Source organism: Eupeodes corollae, chromosome 2 (assembly GCF_945859685.1).
Source record: "Eupeodes corollae chromosome 2, idEupCoro1.1, whole genome shotgun sequence".
In the NCBI taxonomy this organism is placed as follows: domain Eukaryota; kingdom Metazoa; phylum Arthropoda; class Insecta; order Diptera; family Syrphidae; genus Eupeodes; species Eupeodes corollae.
This window is the reverse complement of record NC_079148.1, coordinates 64,576,677-64,595,895: the sequence shown is the minus strand read 5'-3', so window position 1 is coordinate 64,595,895 and position 19,219 is coordinate 64,576,677. Positions and strand designations below refer to the sequence as shown.

General features: G+C 39.4%; 1 protein-coding gene and 1 long non-coding RNA gene across 2 annotated transcripts in view; one reads left to right on the top strand and one right to left on the bottom strand.

Annotated features, from left to right (window-relative positions):
- Positions 1 to 19,219, bottom strand: part of LOC129946976 (autophagy protein 5) — a 91,676-nt gene that overhangs the window by 22,013 nt on the left and 50,444 nt on the right. The window lies entirely within an intron of this gene.
- On the top strand, positions 8,037 to 9,175 carry LOC129946977 (uncharacterized). The gene is made up of 2 exons (XR_008781670.1): positions 8,037 to 8,735; positions 8,831 to 9,175. It is a non-coding gene; the product is annotated as an uncharacterized LOC129946977 (long non-coding RNA).

Here is a 19,219-nt window from a genome sequence, read left to right as displayed (position 1 = left end):
ACACCAATCTTTTCATCGATTTCAAGTCCGCATATGACAGCATCTACAGGGACGAGCTGTACAGAGCCATGTCTAGTTTTGGCATCACTGCCAAACTCGTTCGTTTGTGCAGGATGACCATGGAGAATTCACGCTGCTCCATAAAGGTTGGAAACAACTTAACACAAACTTTCGATGTCAAAAAAGGTTTTAGAGAAGGTGATGCGCTGTCATGTGATTTTTTTAACATCGTGCTTGAAAGAATAGTGCAGAGCTCACACGTCAACAATAGAGGCACTATCTTTCAAAAGTCTGTCCCATTACCAGCATATGCTGATGACATTGACATAACCGGAAAAATGGGGCTTTTGTGAGTATTGAGGCAGAGGCGGCAAAAATGGGTTTAACGATTAATGAGGGCAAAACAGAGTTCATGCTGTCGTCAAGAAAGGACATACAACACCGACGTCCTGGTCAAAACGTCAACATCGACAGACGTAACTTTGAGGTAGTCAAGGACATCGTCTACCTATGGCTCCGGCGCTGAGATCAAACGCAGAATAACTCTTGCTAACAGCTGTTTCTTTGGACTAAGAAAGCAATTGAGTGGTAAAGTCCTCTCTCGAGGGACCAAAGTCTCGCTATATAAGACCCTCATCATGCCCGTCCTGCTATACGGTGCAGAAGCATGGACTATGACAAAAACGGATGAAAACACCTTGGGTCGCTTCGAGAGAAAAGTTCTTCGTGTGATCTACAGTCGCGTATGCATCGAAGGGGAGTGGAGGAGAAGATGGAACTGTACGGGCTGTACAGCGACGTAGACTAAGCCAGAAGAGTAAAAGTCTGGCCCAGAAAGTCTTCGAATTCGCACCCACAGGACAGCGCAGTAGAGGAAGACCGCGGATCAGGTGGCGCGCATAAGTGGAAGGTGACCTCACCAAACTTGGAGCGCGAAACTGGAGACATCTAGCTAGGGACCGAGCTAGATGGAGAAGTTTGTTGGGTGAGGCCCTAGCGCCACCTTAAGTAAGTAAGTAAGTAATCTCTTTGCTAGGCAGTTCGCCGCCAATTCAACTCTGCCAGTGAGTGTTATGAATCCGCCTGTACTTGAGCGAGTTAATGATTCTATGGGGCAAATCTTTTTTCGCACTCGTACTGTAGCGAGAGTCCTAAAAGATCTTAACAAACATAAATCTGCTGGTCCAGATGGTATCCCCACCGTTGTTCTAGAGATGTGTTCTTCATCGCTGGCAAAACCACTGCGTAAGCTTTTTCATCTGTTCTACTCCTCAAGTGACGTTCCGAGCGGATGGAAAACCGCATTTGTCCAGCAAATTCCCAAAAAAGGCGAATCTTCCTCACCGTCTAATTATCGACCGATTGCACTTACGTCCCTTATTTCCAAGGTCATGGAAACGCTGATTAATTATCACCTCAAGAAATATCTCGAAAATCGAAAGCTTATTAATGACCGACAATACGGCTTTCGTAGCAATAGGTCCACTGATGATCTCATGGTTCATCTCACCGAACAGTGGAACAAATCTTTACATAGTTTTGGAGAAAGTAAGATTATTGCACTTGATATTTCAAAAGCATTTGATAGGGTTTGGCATCAGGCTCTCTTATCGAAAATGCGTGCTTTCGGTTTGCATGAATCCCTCCTTCATTGGATTAGTAATTACTTTTCGAATCGTTCAATAAAAGTTGTATTGGATGGATTCAAGTCTGAAAACCACAAAATAAATGCTGGTGTGCCCCAGGGCTCCAACACTCTTTCTCATTTTTATTAATGATCTCTTGTCTGCAACATCTAATCCAATTCATTGTTTCGCTGACGATAGTACTCTTAGCTTTTCATATTTGTTTTCAGATTCACACCCCTCTTCTTCGGATGTGGAACTGCAACGACAAAATATGATAAGCTCATTAAATTCCGACCTAAACAGCATTGTACAATGGGGAATAAGAAACCGCGTTTAATTTAATGCTTCGAAAACCCAATGCTGTCTTGTATTGTTAAAGCGAAATAAACCCCCCTTGCCATTATCCATAAACGGCACTTGCATCGAGGAAACTGAACATTTCGATATTCTCGGTATGTGTATCACCAACCACCTTTTGTGGAACGATCACATACGCGATGTCGCCAAAATTGCCGCAAGATGTTTGGGTTTTCTAAGGCAATGCAAGAAGTTTTTCTCCCCCTCTGGTCTGGCTGTTATTTACAAGACTTATATACGTCCAAAGCTTGAGTATAACTCCCATATCTGGAATGCAATTTACTTAAGCCTCTTGGATAGTATTGAACGTAGAGCATGTAGATTGATTGGTGATATTACCATCATAAGATCATTTACGACACTTGAACATCGTCGAAATGTTTCTTGTCTCACCCTCTTTTACCGTTATTTTAATAGTTTGTGCTCTAGAGAAATAGCCAGCTGCATTCCTCCCCTTAAACAGTTCAACCGTAATACTCGCGCTTCTAGGAATGCTCATCAATATACCCTCGAGCCCAACTTCGGTCGTACTATCAAGTACAGAGATTCGTTCTTTAGCCGTACTATGCGAATGTGGAATGCCTTGCCACGCTCTGTCTTTCTATTCTATTGCAATATTCAGGAATTCTCCCTTTCCTAGTGCTCACACTTTGTCTACATAATAAGGGTAGTATATCCTTTTGCGTGTGCGCTTATTGTAAAAAAAAAAGAATCATGGACTATGACAAAAGCGGATGAAAGTACCTTGGGTCGGTTCAATTAAATAGCCAGCTATTTAGTCAGCTGTAAATTTTGAAGCTTTCATCTTACATTCGACACATAAAAACTACACAATTATTTATAATAACTCATTGAAATTCATCTTAAGACTTTTTTTTTGAAACCACATGCAAGACAAACCTATACCTATACCTGTCCTATTATGTGACTCTTATACTGCTCCTGTAGTGAGACTTTACAAAGCGAAATAGCGTTACAAAATTGTTAATTTAGAGGCGATATTTGTTCTTTAATTTTGCAGAACTAATTTTCAAATTAAAACTAGTTAACTACGTAACGCAAACATAAATATAATATATGTATTTAAGCAGTTACTTTAAAAGTAGTAGTTTTAAAAATTTGTCAGAAAAATAATTAATGTTACAACAATTTTGTAGGTGCGATTGTATATAAAATATTTATGCACATAAAAGTTATAATATTACGTAACACAAATGGAATTTTGTGTTAACTTTCGTTTCCACTTGTCGCTGTTCTAGTTCCATAATTCAAATTGTTAAAAACAAGTCACTCATTTTTCAATATGAATCAACAATTTATCGAAAGCTTTAGAATTTTGATGTGTCATTGTACATACAATATTTTGTAAATACCTATGTTAACAATCATTTAAGTTAATGACTGTTTGGTAGATATGACTATACAACTTTCAATCATAAAAATTGACACTATTTTCTTGGACGTGTTTAACGGCGTGTTTTTTGCAAAAGTATACATATGTAAATAAGTCGCTAAAATAGTATTTTTTATTCCTACATAATAAACTACCATACATAAATGTTTGACTTGACAAAAAAAAAGAACACATAACAACTTCCCACACAAAAAACAAACAAATATAAAATGATCACATCTCGACGAAGTATCTAATGCGAACTTATAAATAGGCAGGTTAGTATATTTATTTATTTTTTCAAATAGCTATGAAGTATTTTGATGCAATTGTGTTTTTTGTTGTTGTTTTAATATTTATTTATAGCAAATTTATTGGCTTCCCTCTATTGCCCCATATTTGATAAATAAAAAAATATCTACACTTAACATTTCAACATTTGTTGCACATTCTCGTTCTCTATAGCTTAGGTGATCTGGAATTTTAAATGAAAATTAAGTTGGTAGTTACGAGTATGCACATCAAAAATTATGTTTCATGCCCACCAACTATAATTGCAAGCTAATTTATGGCTAATATCTTATACTATATCATAAGATTTTCTCACTAGGACACTTCCATGATACTGTTGCAGCCGCTATAGCTAAACCGACAACCAACGCGTCCTCGTATTTTTTTTTATGTTATTTTAGTTAATGAACACCATGGAACTTGTTGTTGACAAGGCCGGACTTACTTTATATTTAGCCCTATCACTCCAATCCAATTAGAGCTGTAGTGCGCCGTTTTAATACCAACAACTCAGTTGACCTGTGATAGAGAAGCTTAATAGCGATTATGTTAAAGCCATTTTGTCGCATTGAGGAAAAAGATTAGGTCTCTTATCTTTGTCTCAGATACCTCATCAAGTTCGTGAAAGAATAGGAGACAAATTTTATAGAGCTTCACAAGCCGTTAAACACAATTTTTACGTAGATGATTGTTTAGCCGGTGCAGACAACATTGATGACGGTCATGAGTTACTCAACGAGATTAATTCTTTACTCAAGACAGGTAACTTTGAATTGAAAAAGTTTTGTGCCAATAATCCCATGATTTTAAAAGAAATTCCTGAAGACGATAAAGAGAAATTAGTAACATTCCATCAGTCTGAGATTATTAAAACTTTTATTAATATGGGATCCTTCACAAGATGTTTTCAAATTCATCTTTAATGACGAAAAGATAAGTAAAATTAACACACAGATAACAAAACGAACAGTTTTGGCGAAAACGCTTCCTCCACCATGTGTTTGGTTTTCGCCTTACATAATATTGCCTTCGATCGCTCCCAAAAATGATATATATCGCGAAAAACAACCGATTCTCAAATCGTACGTTTGAATGCGTTTTTGCAAATTCCAAGCTTTTTTTATTCATTCACGAAATAAATGTTATTTTGAATCATGCAAACTGCACACTGCACGACAACACTTCGGACAACGGATTCAGGCTCATAGATTTTGCTGCGGGCGAAAAGTTCGCCTTTTCCACACCTCAACATCCACAAAGGAACTTGGACTTCTCCAGATCAATCTACCGTCAACCACATTGACCATATTGCGATCGATGCCAGACACGCTTCCAGCATCATGGATGTCCGAACTTTCCGAGGAGCTAACATCGACTCGTTGTAGCCAAGGTATCACTTCGGGTTTCCAGACCCAAGGCAAAACAGGGAGGTGCTGTGAGAAGGTACAACCTCGAACGGCTACAATCACCAGAAATCGCCAATCCTTTTCCGACCGAGTTACAAGTAACCTCTATCGAAGTTCTCTGCCGCCAACACAACGTATCGAAAACCAGTGGCAACATTGCCAAAATACGATCAGAGTAGCCGCCTCTGATGTGCTGGGTTTCAAGCAGCCACCAACAAGGAACCCCTGGTTTGATAATTAATGTCAGCAGGCAAATGAAGCCAAACAAGAGGCACGCAAAGCGGCGTTGCATAAAAGGACGAGAGCTGCTCATAAGCTCTATGAACAGAACAGGTGAGAGGAACACCGACTTCTCAGAGGAAAAAGAGAGAGCATGAGAAGGGTGCGGTCGAAGATGTTGAGAGGTTTAAAAGCAGGAATGAAGTTCGAAAGTTTTATGAACAGGTAAAACGAAATTCACAGGTACATAAACCAAGAACCGAAGTCTGCGAAGACGAAAGTGGAAACATCATAGTGGAACCGCAGTCAATGCTGAGGATATGGAAGGACCACTTCTGCAGACTGTATAACGGCAACAAAAAACTGAATTAAGCTGTCAGGCAGGATGATCCATTCAACATAGACGACGAAAGCCAACAATCCCGCCCTCCCGACTTAGACGAAGTAAAGATTGCCATCTAAGCTGAAGTGTAATAAAGCCGCTGGAGTCGATGGCTTGAATGCCGGGCTCTTTAAAGCAGCTGCAGATAGAAATGGCGATCTATGGCAACCCCGCCTGAGATCCAATTAGCGCTGTAGTGCGCCGTTTTGATAAGGTGGACATAAGTTGGTTAGGAGCATGCACCAACTTATCTGCAAGATATGGTAGGAAGAAAGCATGCCCGATGAATGGAACATCAGTATTGTTTGCCCGATCCTGAAAAAAGGAGACCCTCTAACTGCACCAACTATAGAGGAATCCGTCTACTTAACATCGCCTATAAAATCTTCTTTGCCACAATATTTGAACGTCTAAAGCCCATCGTCAACAACCTGATAGGTCGTTATCAGAGTGGTTTTAGACGAGCAAAGTCCACAGTTGATCAAATATTCACATTACGGCAGATCCTGGAAAAAAACCAAGAACACCAAATCGACATTCACCATCTTTTCATCGATTTCAAGTGTTGAGAGCCATGCCTAGTTTTGGCATCCCTGTGATTTTTTTAACATCGTGCTTGAAAGAATGGTGCAGAGCTCACACGTCAACACTACCTTTCAAAAGTCTGTCCAATTACTAGCATATGCTGATGACATTGACATAATGGGAAATCTTAGCGTGAAGTCAATGGGGCTTTTGTGAGTATTGAGGCAGAGACGGCAAAAATGGGCTTAACGGTTAATGAGGGCAAAACAAAGTACATGCTGTCGAAAAGGACATACACCGACGTAATGGTCAAAATGTCAACATCGACAGACGTAACTTTGAGGTAGTCAAGGACTTCGTCTAACTAGGCCCCGCTGTAAACGTAGAAAACAACACCAGCGCTGAGATCAAACGCAGAATAACTCTTGCTAACCGCTGTTTCTTTGGACTAAGAAAGCAATTGAGTAAGTCCTCTCTCGAGGGACTTTATAAGACCCTTATTATCCCCGTCCTGCTATACGGTGCAGAAGCATGGACTATGACAAAAGCGGAGGAAAGCACCTTGGGTCGCTTCGAGAGAAAAGTTCTTCGTGTGAGTGGAGGAGAAGATGGAACGACGAGCTGTATGGGCTGTACAGCAACGCAGACTTAGCTAGAAGGGTAAGATTCCAACGACTAAGATGGCTGGGTCACGTAGAACGCATGCAAACCAATGATCAGGCACAGTAGAGGAAGACCGCTGATCAGGTGGCGCGCACAAGTGGAAGGTGACCTCAACCAACTTAGAAACTGGAGACATCTAGCTAGGGACCACACAGGACTGCAGCGCCACCTTAAGTAAGTAGGTAAACTGCACACTACAATGTTTAAAAATAGTATTTGCAACTTCTTCGGACAAGTTTGAAACACTTATTGTGAAATTTTGAGTTTTTTCCTATTTGAAAATTTACAAAGTCATTTCTTTTCTTATTTTCTGTTGAACCAGTGTTTTCGAAATTTTTAAAATACTTAAAATTGAACTTGCCAGTACTTCTTTTTATCTACTGTATATCGACAGACGGGCAGAAGCGAGAAGTTTTTAGTGTGGATCGAATCCCAACCTGTTTTCAAGCCTTTTGTTTGACAATCGCGACAACTTAAAAGTTTCCTAAATTTCCTTATTCTACTTTCTGCAAAAAAGGAAGTCAATATTCTGAACGATACTTTTTATGTACGGCTGTTAATATTGGCACTTCTATGACCCTTAATTTTTTCCCTGACAAAAGTGCTACCAAATTTGTATTGGGCTCAAAGAACTGTGAGACATAGTTTTATTAGGGATTTCAATCCCACCATTTTGAAAATTAGCTTGCTGGTCTTTTTTCAATCAATTGTTGTGTGACGGATAGACTTATGAAAAGTCATAGAAGGCTCTATAAAAAATAAAAGAAAAACTCTTATCAAACATTGATATTGGCCCCCCAATAGAAGTCATTTAATTTTTACAGCTAATCCAGCCCTGAGTGCTGCCAACACTATTGAGTATGAGTGGCACAAGCACATATAGCAAAGCACAATCAACAATCATAGCCATAGATCGACCGGATACCTGGCTTGAAGTGAGACGCAAGGGTATGACCCCAACGGCGTGGCGCGGCACGGCGCGCACCACACCAGTCATAGCCACCGCCATCGCATCACAGCACTATACTCCAACACGAACACTCCTCTATTTTCAATTCATATATGAACATATCTACTAGTATGTAGGTATGTATATAGGCAAGGTAAAGCGTATAGATACTGCCATACAACTACACCATTTACCTGACAGAATTTAACACGTGATCCGTTTGTGCTGAATAAGCGGGAGAAGCAATGAAAACGAAGCAATAAATTTCCAAACTGGTGCCGTCATGTCTGGCATGGTTTGTGCGACTCGATTCGGTGCGATCCGAATCCAAATACGAATCCGATATTGAGTGGGTTAGACGTTAGAGAGGTGAGGAGCACAATCCGGAGAATGGAGCCGAAACTGAAGCCGAAGCCGAAACCGATCGACCAGCTTGTTTCTGTTCTGATCGTTGTGTCGTTGGCGTTTTCTTCTCGTCGTTCGTCGTCGTCGTCGTCGTTATTGTTGTTGTTGTTGTGCTGCTGTTACTTTAGCCGAGGCATGGCGTTTGATATAATCAACAAAAGCCAGGCGTTTTTTTTTGCTGTTGTTACCTTTTCTTCGAAATCTTTCTGATTCCTCATTGATATTGGAAATATTTCTTTTTTTATTCATTCGTTTACAAATAAAAAGAACACAATTTTTTTTGGTGTGTATGTATTCGATATCCTAAAAGATTCAAAGCACACACACAATCAAACATATAAAATGACGATCAACACAATTAAATTGATATAAACTGGTTTCATTTGCTTTGAAATAAAGCGGCGGATTTGCGCTAGCATTTCATTACTGGTTTTTAATATCACGTTATTCGTCAATTGAATTGGGTTTAAGTTTTTTTTAATTTTTGCTTCTTTTGTGTAAAAAGAGATCGAGAGAAGTATCTATACCTATGCACCTACCTACATATGTATCTATAAGATACAGAATTATATTGTAGATATTATAAATTTTGTATTTTTGTTTTGTTTTAAGTTATACAACAAGCGAGGGGGATGCTGTAGCTGAGCGAGGCTGTGCCTGTGATGCTCTTAAATGATCTGCGCGATTTGCGAAGCGATGGATGTCGACGGAGGCTGCGGAGCGCAGAAACGCGGCAACAAACGGCGGCGTTATGAATGAGGTGCATGCGGCTGGAAAATAAATATAAGTCAATTGACGACAGAGGCGAATCTTCATGCGGTAGGTGACAATTCGCTTCAATTGGCCTCATTCATAAACCAGTTGAATATACATCTTTATACCTACCTACAAAACACATATCTAGATACATAGATACAAACTATACTTTAGGTAGAAATAAATGAGTATTTATTTATATTTTATAGCTTTTTTTAATTTTTAGGTTTGTAGGTATATAAAGACTTAGACACACGTTTAAAGTCATTTGAGCTAGTTTTAAATTTAAATAAATAAATATGCATAAATATGTACATATGTATATCTGACTATACTTAACCTATCTCTCACTTAACTTATCAAACAAGTCAAGCAAGTAAAAAGCAAAGCAAACACCTAAGTCTTTCCGGCGCCAGATTAAAAGTCGCGATCGCGACCAATATAAAATGTTAAGCGTGGTTGTTGGTTTCGCTGTGTTGTGATGGTGATGATGTTGAATCTTGTTGAATGTTGAGTTGATGGTTGACAAATGAATAATTATGTTACAAACAACAAAAACAAAAATATTTAAAACCAATTCAAAAATAAAACAACAAACTGGGGAAATCAAGTTCATTCAGAGAGCTCACGAAATTTAAAAAAAAAACCTAAGCTTAGTGTAAATGGCGTGTCGATTTTTCATATAGTGTGGGATAATGATAAATTTAAACATCTTTCGTTTTAAAATTGCGTAAGATTTTTGTTTATAATATTTCAGCTTATAGAAAGCTCTCATTTACATTTCTTTAAGATAAAAATTAGTTAAAAGATTTCGCAGTGAAACTACGACTTTTATAAATTTTGAGCTTCAAGCTTAGGGTTTTTCTCACGCAATATAAATTATCTACATTATGTGGGATGTAAGAGATGAACCTTCCTACATTCGAGTAGGATAATCGTATAGGTAGGTATAGGCTTGAGAACTGAATTAAGTTATCAGAAGTTATTGATTAGGTAAAACTATGAAATGTAAGCTTACAATTTATTATTTTCAACTTGATTTTTTACTTTTGGAGGGCAATGTTTTTGAGTGCCTTACTTTTGCTAGAGCTCTTCGAGCTCTTGGACAAGACATATGAGCAGTGCCCTGGCTATGACATTAAAATTGTCTTAGGAAATTTTAATGCCAAGCTAGGAAGAGAAGACATCTTTGGTGGCATAATCGGGAGATACAGCCTGCACGACACCATCTCCGACAACGAATTCAGGCTGATCGATTTCGCTGCGGGGCGACACGTTCTGGTAGCTAGTACGCAGTTCACGCATCTTAATATCCACAAGGGGACATGGAAATCTCCTGATCAATCAACCGTCAACCAGATTAACCACATTGCGATCGACGCACGACACTTCTATAGTATACAGGATATCCGAACATTCCGAGAGGCCAATATTGACTCGGACCACTACCTCGTTGTAGCCAAGGTACGGCTACGGATATCCCGATCCAAGCCAAAACAAGGAAGTACTTTGAGAAGATTCGACGTTAGGTTAGGTTATAGTTGCTGTCCAAGATTTGATACCACATGAATCTTGAGGCTTCCTCCTAAGCTCAATAGAACCAGCTTGATTCCCTTACGAAACGTAAGAGCCTGATTATACTGATATGATTTAGATTGTTAAGATCGTTAAAGAAGAATTCTCCTAGGTAATTCTTGCGTTTTCGAGCTAGAGCAGGCCATGTGTAGAGAAGATGAAGAACCGTTTCTTCCTCTTCCTCGTCCATACAGCTTCTGCAAAAGTCATTTGAGAATACGCCTTTTATCGAGCTTATATGCGATCTGCTTAGAGAGAGCAGGCACCTTGAACGTTTTAAATCCAGTGTTGGCCAGATGTTTTTTGTGGCTTGACACGTGGAGATGTTGTTCCACCTGGTGCCTGCCCTTCTCGCAGCGTCTTGCATTAGCAACAATTTGCAAGTAGCGATTGGTATGCCAGTCCTTCCAAACGTGGTAGGATGGGCTGTACTGTACCGTTCCTGGTGAGTTCATCTGCCTTACAGTTACCTCGAATGTCTCTATGGCCCGGCACCCAACAAAGGTGAATATTAAACTGTTGCGCCATCTCCATTAGAGATGATCGACAGTTATGGACTGTTATAGAGTTTGTAGAGACAGAGTCCAGAGATTTGATAGCGGCCTGGCTATCAGAGAAAATACGGATATCAGATGTTGATATCACGTTTTCTTTGAGCCAGGACAAGACTTCCTTTATCGCCAAAAGTTCCGCCTGGAACAGGCTACAATGATTGGGAAGGCGGAATGAGAGACTTAATTTCAGTCGTTCAGAGTACACACCACCACCAACCCCTTCTTTGGTCTTTGAGCCATCTGTTTAAAAGTGGATTGACTCATCCTCTAAGAATGTCCTATCCTCCCGAAAAGATCTGGTAGGTATAGAAATCTGGAAATTCCTATCGAATTGTAGTTGGGGGATGGTGTAGTCTGTGTGCTTTGGAATTGATTCTAAGTACCTTAGAATTACGGAGTGGCCAATGTTGTTATTAGTCCACTGCGACGAAGCATTGTGGCGGATAGCAGAGCTTGCAGCTATTTGTTTACTAAATATGTCAAGAGGTGTAAGGTAGAGCAAGGTGTCCAGTGCCGCAGACGGGGTCGTGCGAAGCGATCCGCGTCTACATAGGCAGGCTGAACGTTGGACTTTATTTAACTTATCCCTGTTTATACCTTTCTCTAAAGCAGTCCACCATACTGGCACACCGTACGTTAAAATCGGTCTTATTACCGATGTGTGGTTCTAGGTTGTAAACCCCATTTACTAACAATAGCTTTTTTGGAAGAAAAGAGAGCTACAGTAGCTTTTTTGACTCTTTCCTGTACGTTGCGTTTCCAATTTAGTTGTTTGTCTAAGATAAGACATAGGTATTTAGCCTCGTCTGAGAATTTTAATTGGATTCCTTTAATATAAGGAGGGTTGACAAATGGAATTTTGTATCTCCTCGAAAACAAGACCAGATCGGTTTTGTGTGGGTTAACACCCAGTCCACTCCAATCAGCCCAAAGTATTAGTCTGTCCAAGGCATTTTGTAAGAGTTCTTTAAGGATATTAAGATGCTTTCCTGAAACAGCTATAGCAACGTCGTCCGCATAGGCTATCACTCTGAAACCCTCCGCATCCAGACTAGTTAGGTCAGTCGATGCTGAGAATATAGAAAGATCACTTCTCCAAATTATATAATGGCGATGACGAACCAAATTCCTCTGTAAGGGAGACGCAGACCTACAATTCCGCCTACCCGACCTTGACGAAGTGAAGATAGCTATATCTAAACTTAAGTCAAACAAAGCTGCTAGAACTGACGGCATCGCTGCCGAACTATTCAAAGCAGCAGGCGATGACTTGGTACGGAGCATGCACCAACTCATCAGCAAAATATGGTCGGAAGAAAGCATGCCCGATGAGTGAAATCTCAGCATAGTATGCCCGATACATAAGAAAGGAGATACTCTAAATTGCGCCAACTACAGAGGCATCAGTCTCCTTAACATTGCGTATAAGATCCTCTCTGCCGTATTATGTGGACGTCTCAAGCCATTCGTCAACAACCTGATTGGTCCTTATCAGTGTGGCTTCAGACCAGGAGAGTCCACTATCGACCAAATATTCACACTATAGCAGATCTTGGAAAATACCCAGGAACTTCGAATCGGTACCCACCACCTCTTTATCGAAGAGGTCTACAGAACAATGTCTAGTTTTGGCATCCCTGTTAAACTTATCTGTTTGTGCCGAATGACGATGGAGAATGCACGCTGCTCTATCAAGGTCGGAAAAGATCTTACCGATGCATTTGATGTCAAAAAAGGTTTTAGAAAAGGCCATGCACTCCCATGCGACTTCTTCAACATCGTTCTGGAAAGAATTGTGCAAAACTCAACCGTCAACACTAGAGGCACAATCTTTCAAAGGTCCATTCAATTACTCGGATTCGCAGATGATATTGACATAATTGGAAGATCAAAGCGTGATGTCAGTGGAGCGTTTTTGAGCATTGCGACGGAAGCGAAGAAGATGGGTTTAGTGGTCAATGAGGGCAAGACCAAGTATATGCTGTCATCAAAAGAGGACACTGAACAACGACGTCTTTGACAAAACGTCAACATGGATAACTTTGAGGTAGTTAAGGACTTTGTCTACCTAGGCACCGCTATTAACACAGACAACGACACCAGCGCTGAAATCAATCGAAGAATAACTCTTGCAAATCGCTGCTTCTTTGGACTTAGAAGGCATCTAATATCACCATCTATAAGACACTCATCATCCCGGTTCTCATTTATGGCGCCGAGGCCTGGACCCTGTCAAAGAAAGATGAAAGCGTCTTAGGATGCTTCGAGAGAAAAATTCTCTGGGTGATTTTTGGTCCCGTACGCATAGATTGGAGGAGAAGATATAATGACGAACTGTACGGGCTGTACAGCGATACTGACCTAGTTAGCAGAATTAAAGTCCAACGGCTTAGATGGGTAGGTTATGTAGAGCGGATGGACATCAACGCTCCAGCCCGGAAGGTCTTCGAATCCAATCCCGAGGGACGGCTCAGTAGAGGAAGACCGCGTCTTAGGTGGCGCACCCAGGTGGAAGAGGACCAACTTGGCATGCGAAACTGGATCATCTGTCTATTGTTTAATACTTTCATAGATAGATTTTTGCTTTGAGGGTGATGTAGATTGGGACTTCTCCTACATCAGTGGACAAGGAACATCGGTAATAGACTACTGTGCTATTTCTAGCAAATGAATGGATTACGTTAATCATTTGAAAGTTGAACCAAAGATATGTTTAGACCATATGCCAATTAAAATCTTGGCAAAAATCCTCGTTTCAAATCCTCCCAGTGGGTGCCAGGCGGTAATGATCACCACAGTTGTCTTGCACGTTGTCAAGATGGAGATCAGCTAAGGTCAGGTTGAATTGCTAAAGTTTCCTACTCCTTAATAGTAGCAAGCTTTAGCAATGCAATTTGACCATAGATACGGGCTCCCTAATTTCAGTGGTGGTGTGAGCGTCTTTCATAATCCGTACCGAAGAATGAAAGGCTGGTGGGCAAACCAGTCGCTAATGAGCTCATTCAGATGCCTTGGCAGGGTCCATCTTATCTTCTGCCTTAACCCGGTATATCGGCTCTGCCGGGGCTGACCTCTTTTTTCCGACCTACTCATGGGACCAACATTTAAAAACTTCTATAAAATGGACGAACAAGACATGACGAACGTAGTACCCTCCACTCTTGGCCTCCAGCCAGGGGACTTTGAAGGGGAGCTCATTTAGCGCTGGTAGTTCCAGCACTTGTGAGCAACCCAAAACCACACGAAGTATAGACAGTGCTATTCATATTTGGGAGTTATAAACGACCCTAAACTAAACTGGAAACTAAATATTGAAGTACGGGTTAAGAATACCTGCGTTGCCTTCTACGCCTGCAGCAAAACTTTCGGCAAAAAGTGGGGACTTCAGTCGAAGATGATTTTATGGACGTACACAGCCGTAGTACGTCCAATCTTAGCATATGGTTCGATTGTGTGGTGGCCTGCTCTCAGCAAAGCCTATAATATTGATAAAGAAAGTTCAGAGAACAGCTTGCGTGGGCACCACAGGGGCCATGCGTACTTGCCCAACGGACGCCTTAAACGTTATTTTGGATCTTCTACCAATCGACCTTTTTATTAAATACATAGTTTTCTGCAGCGCTATTAGGCTGAAGGAATCGAACAGCTGGTTGTCAAAACCTTATGGTCACAGCAACACAACGAAATTGATTCCCTCAGATATTATCTTGGTAGACACTGACTACTGCACTCCTACTTTGAGCCCTAGTAAGGGTTTTAAGGTTATTTTCCCATCGAGAGAAGATTGGGCGGATGACATCATGTCCATAGGTTTCGACACAAACATCTTTACTGACGGCTCAAAGATGGAGTTCGAAGTTGGTTCTGGGATCTTTTCTGAGTCCCTGAATGTAGCTAAATCCTTTAGGCTTCCTGACTTTGCTAGCGTTTTTAAGGCTGAACTGCTGGCAATAAGGGAGGCGTGTAAAACCGAAATGCGGCTATCTTCACAGACAGTCAGGCAGCTGTCAAAGCCATTTACTCGGCCACATCCTCATCTAAATTGGTCCAGCAATGTCGCGATGAGCTTGCGAGCCTGAATATTAACCTCGGTGTCACCCTGATCTGGGTTCCGGGCCATAGTGGTATCGTGAGGAATGAACGGGCCTTCATAGCTCACTTGGCGGAAATGGTTAACATTCCTCTTGGTGCTATGAAGGGTAAAATCTTTTCTATCTACCAAACTGAATCAAACCGAAGGTGGAGCAATTAACCCAACTGCATTATATATAGGAAGATATGGCCCACCTATCATAAAACCGGTACAAACGACCTTCTATGCAGGCCAAGGCAAGACATAGCCAGGATTGTTGCGGTTTGTACCGGACATTGGCCTATAGAAGTCCATGCGGAGAAGTTGGGTATCTCCTACAACACCTTTTGCCGTTATTGTAGTGACCAAAGAGAAACTGAAACGATCATCCATTTCCTCTGCAAATGTCCTGCTTTGGCATACACTAGAATGAAATACTTTGGAAAATCATTCTTTCAAGAACTTGATGAGCTATCTGAGACAAAGATTAGAGACCTAATGTTTTTTCTCAATGCGACAAAATGGATCTAACATAATTGCTATGAAGCTTCTCTATAAATCTATCCCTTCCAATCAAAGGTCAAACGAGTTTTTGGTATCAAAACGGCGCACTACAGCGCTAATTGGATCTCAGGTTAGGTTGCCTTGAGATCGCCATTTCGACCTACCTACCTATGCCAATTAAAGTGACATTTTTCAAAAACAGATACAAAATCAATTCATCTACCACGAAAACTCATATGGAAAGAGAGCAATAAAAGCAGTTTTGAGAACAGACTTCACCAAAACCTTGCTAAGATACGAGTAGAAACCCAAACAGACCACGACTCGTTGGAAAAACTTATAAAATGCTTCGTAAAATCTTATCCAACCCCTGGCAAAAACGCTTAACAAGTAGGGAAACAAAAATGGTTCGATAATGAATGTAGAGAGGCGAGAAAACTATCTTTCAATTTATTGAACAAAATAAGGGATTCAGCTAATGTTGATGGAAGACTTCTTTCGAGTTACAGCCAAGCAAAGGCTAATTTAAAAAAACTGTTTAGGAAAAAGAAAAAGGAATATATACAACGAACTGTAGGAAACCTCGCAACCGAAAGAAATCAAGTTGTATTGGAGGCAATTACAAATCCTGAAAGAACAAGGATAAAAATGTGGAGTTAACATCAATTTTCTGAGTGATCACTTCAGAAAACCAAATTCTTGATGAAGATATATCGCTAGATGAGATAATTATGGTAGTTCAACATCAAGATCGCGTCCCAACAGAATTTTACAAAAACGCAACAAACCAATTTCTTCGAAAAATATGCGAAAATTTTAACTTTATTTTTAACACGGGCCAAGTACCTGACTCTTTCAAAGAAGCTTTAGTATTTCCCATATATAGTTTTGAGTCAAAACGTATGCCTTTAGAATGTATTTATCGCACTAACATTTTTAATGAAGTTGATGTGATTTTTATGAACACTGAATTTTGAAAACAACAAACTGAGTTTTAATATGAATAATTATGTGAAATTAGATGAAAATCTATGAACATTTGCGAAAATGATCATATGAAATAAATATCTATGTAAAATTAAGCTTATTTTATTTTGTAGGTCTAAGATCGGCGCTGAAAACAATTGCAAATTCTTTTCTTACTAAAAGCAAATGTGTTCAACTCAATGTGTGACAAATGTCTCAGACTGTGTTTGCTTCAGCTTTTTTTCTGCTATCACAATTTATAACAAATTGTTGTTTTTTTCAGGTACGACAGTGTGTGGTCCAAAATAAGATTAAGCTAGCAAAAAAAAACTAAACCTATAGACATTGAATTTATCAAACTTGTGTTTTATTTTTCAAAAAAAAAACATCCTGACATGTAGTAAATATTGTTATATTATTGTTGTTTTTTCTGTCTAAATTTTAAATAACTATGGAAGACATTTTCACTCATTTTCAATTAAAATTAATAATAGAAAGTTTTTAGGAAATATTCTTGGAAAAAAATTTATTTAATATTAAACAATTAAGACACTTGTTTGCAATAAAACACATGTTTAAATCAAACTGGAAGAAAAAACATACAAAAGTGCAAACACAAAAATTAAATGCGGAATTCAGGGTTTTACGAATTTGCTCTTTTTTTATTAAGGTAAGGAGATAAGTAAAAAGTTTAAAAAATTTAAGATCCATGATAAACTTGATTTTAAAGGGTTATGAAGAACTTTAAGAAAAATAGGTTTGCAGATATTGTTTTTTTAATTATTAACCAAAACATATACAGAACTTGTCGGATTTTTATTTTTTGATTAACTTTTTTTCAATTTGTGGTTAAAATTCCATAAATTGTTTTTTTTTTACCAATCTAAAACTTTCCATAAGATCATACCTATATTGAGATTGTGTGGCAGGTAAAGTCTCAAATAAAAATAAAATGAGGGCTTGGGTGGTCCATATTTCACATGTTTTCGACATTTGGGCGCCTTATTTGTTGCTAGCACTCATTTATAAGTACATAGTACCTATGTATGTATGTTTATTGTTTTTGCTTAATTTAACTAAGCAAACAAATGTTTCTTTTTTATTTCTTCAAGGTTTTTTTAAAATTCGATGTAGGGGTATAATATGACAGTGTTTAAAAAAAGGATAATTAAAAATATCATAAGTGAACAACATTTCTACGAAAAAATGTGTTTCTGTCTACTTTTTTTCTTGAAGTTATATAATATTTCATTTTTTACTTCTTTTAAATAATAATTGAAAATAATAACTTAATCATTTCTACGATTTATGAACTATTTTCGAAAAAAAAGCAACAGAACTTTATTTTTTTTTTCAATTTAATAAAACATTATTTTATCAAGTTCAGAATGTCGAAAAAGCACCTTTATCGTAAAATCATTTCTGGCTTAACGAATTGCAAATAAGCCGTATTTTTGATTTTTTAAGTGACCACAATTTTCATGAGACTTACTATGTTTGAAAACTTAAGCATTTTAAGAAATGGACCTGTGAATTCAGTCCAATCTGTTTTAAGAAGAGGCCATTCATAAAGTGCAGTTGTGGAGTCTATATCTTGAAAATTATGTTTAAACATTAGTAGTCATGAATAGAAATAAGGGAGATGTTCTATTTTTCTTTGGAGTCTGATCCTATGGAGAACACCTATGAGACTAATACTTACTTACTTACTTACTTAAGGTGGCGCTACGGTCCGGGGCGTACCTGCTCACTGTCTCCAGTTTCGCACGCCAAGTTGGTTAAGGAATTCTCCCACCTGAGTGCGCCACCTGAGTCGCGGTCTTTTTCCACTGCGCCGTCCCTCGGGATTGGATTCGAAGACCTTCCGGGCTGGAGTCCATCCGCTCTACATGACCTAGCCATCTAAGCCGTTGGACTTTAATTCTGCTAACTAGGTCAGTTTCGCTGTACAGCCCCTACAGTTCGTCGTTATATCTTCTCCTCCATTCTTCATCTATGCGTACGGGACCAAATATCACCCGAAGAATTTTTCTCTCGAAGCATCCTAAGACGCTCTCAATTTCTTTGACAGGGTCCAGGCCTCAGCGCCATAAATGAGAACCGGGATGATGAGTGTCTGATAGATGGTGATTTGAAATGCTCGAGAGAGGACTTTACTTCTCAATTGTCTTCTAAGAAGAAGAAGCAGCGATTTGCAAGAGTTATTCTTCTTTTGATTTCAGCGCTGGTGTCGATGTTTGTGTTAATAGCGGTGCCTAGGTAGACAAAGTCCTTAACTACTTTAAAGGTACAGCTGTCCATGGTGACGTTTTGACCTGGACGTCGTTGTTCAGTCTTGGTCTTGCCCTCATTGACCACTAAACCCATCTTCTTCGCTTCCGTCGCAATGCTCAAAAACGCTCCACTGACATCACGCTTTGATCTTCCAATTATGTCAATATCATCTGCGTATCCGAGTAATTGGATGGACCTTTGGAAAATTGTGCCTCTAGTGTTGACGGTTGAGTTTTGCACAATTCTTTCCAGAACGATGTTGTAGAAATCGCATGACAGAGCATCGCCTTGTCTAAAACC